Consider the following 3,189-nt stretch of genomic DNA (forward strand, 5'->3'; position numbering starts at 1 on the left):
TCATTTATCCGTATTTGTTCAATACGCTAATACTGTTAAAGCTAATGGTGTCACTTCAGAGGCAATTCGACTTCGTCTCTTTCCTTTCTCGTTAAGAGATAAAGCTAGAAGATGGCTTCGGTCTCTTCCTTCCAATTCAGTCACCACATGGAATGAATTGAAGAAAGTTTTTCTTGCCCGATATTTTCCTCCAAGCAAAACAGCTATGTTAAGAGCCCAAATAAATGGATTTAAACAGAAAGATAACGAGTCTCTCTTCGAAGCATGGGAAAGATACAAAGACATGATGAGACTTTGTCCACACCATGGTTTAGAGGACTGGTTAGTAATTCATACCTTCTATAATGGTCTCTTGTACAATACAAGGTTAACAATAGACGCCGCTGCAGGTGGTGCGCTTATGGACAAACCTTACGCTGATGCTTATCAACTTATTGAGAGCATGGCCCAAAACCATTATCAATGGGGAAGCGACCGAACAATGGTAGAAAAACCTCAAACGAAAACTGGCATGTACGAGATAAGTAGCCTTGATCATGTTAATGCAAAAGTGGATGCTCTTGCCCAGAAAATTGAAAGTTTAAATGTATCACCTCCAGCCACCGTGGTTGCCGTGACTCAAAATTGCGAAGTCTGTGGAATCCAAGGTCACACTCCTACAGATTGTCAACTCCTAACAGGAATCCAAGCAGAGCAGGTGAACTATGCACAGGGAAATCCTTACTCGCATACCTATAACTCAAACTGGAAGAACCATCCTAATTTTTCATATAAGAGCAACAATGCCTTATACGCACCAGGCCAAGCTCCAAATCAAGCCCCAGCTATACCTCCTGGATATCAAAAGCCGACCCCATCTACATCTAACAATAACGTTCCTAGGAAATCCAACTTGGAAATCATGATGGAGAACTTCATAGCTTCTCAATAGCAAACCAATAAAGATTTCTTAAATCAGAATGTACACACTAGCGAACAGATTAAACAACTAGCAAGTAAAGTAGATGCCCTGGCTACCCATAACAAAATGCTGGAAACACAAATATCACAGGTAGCTCAACAACAAGCGCCTACTGCTGCCCCTACTGGTACATTTCCTGGACAGCCCCAACCTAACCCGAAAAGCCACGCTCATGCAATTATACTAAGAAATGGAACAAAGGTAGAAGGACCACCTGATCCAAGGATTGAAAACCAAAACTCTAAAAAGTCAACTAAGGAAGAAAGTAAACCTAAGGAAAAGGAAGAGAGTAATAAGGAAACCGTAGAAGAGAAAGACCCTTATATACCTCCACCGCCTTATAAACCACCTATCCCTTATCCTCAGAGGCTAATTAAAACCAAAGACGCGGGCCAATTTAAAAAATTTGTTGACCTACTGAAACAATTAAACGTCACCATTCCTTTTACAGAAGCTATTACATAGATGCCTTCCTACGCTAAATTCTTAAAAGAAATTCTATCCAATAAAAGGAAACTTGAAGATAGCGAAACCGTTACACTCACTGCTGAGTGCAGCGCTATAATCAAGAATATGCCTCCTAAACTTAAAGATCCAGGTAGTTTCTCTATACCCTGTCACATAGGAAAATTCGTCATAGACAAAGCTCTATGCGATTTAGGAGCCGATATCAGTGTTATGCCTTTATCCATATGCAAGAAACTGGAAATGGGAGAATTAAGACCAACTAAAATGTCTGTGCAATTAGCAGATCGTTCCGTTAGATATCCCGTAGGAATTCTTGAAAACGTTCCCGTGCGCATAGGTCAATTCTACATCCCAACCGATTTTATAATTATGGACATAAGAGAAGATGAAGTTACCCCCATTATATTGGGAAGACCTTTCTTAGCAACCGCCGGTGCTATCATAGACGTAAAACGAGGACGACTCACTTTCGAAGTAGGAGAAGAGAAAATTGAGTTCATTCTTTCCCAATTTTTGAAAGCACCTGCAATAGATGACACATGTTACTTCATGGATATCATCGATGAATGCATAAAAGAAACAGAATTAGAAAATGACAAATTGTCTGACTATCGTGTAGAAGACGGACTGAATCATTGTTTAGCAATAACACCAGATCCTACGCAATGCCTCAAGAAACCAAACCTCGACCTGAAAACACTTCCCAAAAATCTGAGATATGAATTCCTATACTTAGAACTTGAACGACCAGTGATAGTTAATGCAGACCTAGGAAAACTCGAAACCGAAAAACTCCTACATATCTTAAGAAAATATCCAACCGCACTAGGATACAACATCACCGATCTTAAAGGGATAAGTCCTTCTATTTGTATGCACCGCATTATGCTAGAAGAAGACTGTAAAACTTCTAGGGAACATCAGAGGAGACTAAACCCGATCCTGAGTGAGGTAGTGAAAAAGGAAGTAACGAAGTTATTAGAGGCAGGTATCATATATCCTATATCCGATAGCAAATGGGTTAGTCCTGTACACGTAGTACCAAAGAAAGGAGGTATAACCGTTATCGAAAATGAAAAAGGAGAAACTATAACCAAACGAATCGAATCGGGATGGAGAATGTGCATTGACTGTAGAAAACTAAACAAAGCAACCCGAAAAGATAATTTTCCTTTACCATTCATAGACCAGATGTTAGAACGATTAGCAAAGCATTCTCATTTCTGTTATCTTGACGGCTACTCAGGCTTCTTTCAAATACCAATACATCCTGATGACCAAGAAAAGACAACGTTCACATGTCCTTTTGGTACCTTCGCTTATTGACGAATGCCGTTTGGCTTGTGCAATGCTCCTTCAACTTTCCAAAGGTGCATGATGGCAATATTCGCCGATTTTCTCGAAAACATCATGGAAGTCTTTATGGATGATTTTTCCGTATGCGGACAAAGTTTCGAAGAATGTCTTCAAAACCTAGAAAGAGTTCTAGAACGATGTGTAAAAGTAAACCTAGTACTTAATTGGGAAAAATGTCACTTTATGGTACAAGAAGGAATTGTTTTAGGACACATCATATCAAATAGAGGATTTGAAGTAGACAAAGCCAAAATAGAAGTAATCGAAAACCTTCAACCTCCGAAAACTATGAGAGAAGTACGAACCTTCCTAGGACATGCCGGTTTCTACCGATGATTCATTAAAGATTTCTCTAAAATAACTAAACCTTTAACCGGACTATTAATGAAAGATGTTGAATTCGT

General features: G+C 39.4%; 1 non-coding gene across 1 annotated transcript; it reads right to left on the reverse strand.

The window, feature by feature from the left end:
• Nucleotides 1-205: 205 nt before the first annotated feature.
• Nucleotides 206-312, reverse strand: LOC127078011 (small nucleolar RNA R71). Its single transcript, XR_007787764.1, has one exon. It is a non-coding gene; the product is annotated as a small nucleolar RNA R71 (small nucleolar RNA).
• Between the last annotated feature and the right edge of the window lie 2,877 nt (nucleotides 313-3,189).

The sequence above is a fragment of the Lathyrus oleraceus genome, chromosome 4, assembly GCF_024323335.1.
Source record: "Lathyrus oleraceus cultivar Zhongwan6 chromosome 4, CAAS_Psat_ZW6_1.0, whole genome shotgun sequence".
Taxonomy (NCBI): domain Eukaryota; kingdom Viridiplantae; phylum Streptophyta; class Magnoliopsida; order Fabales; family Fabaceae; genus Lathyrus; species Lathyrus oleraceus.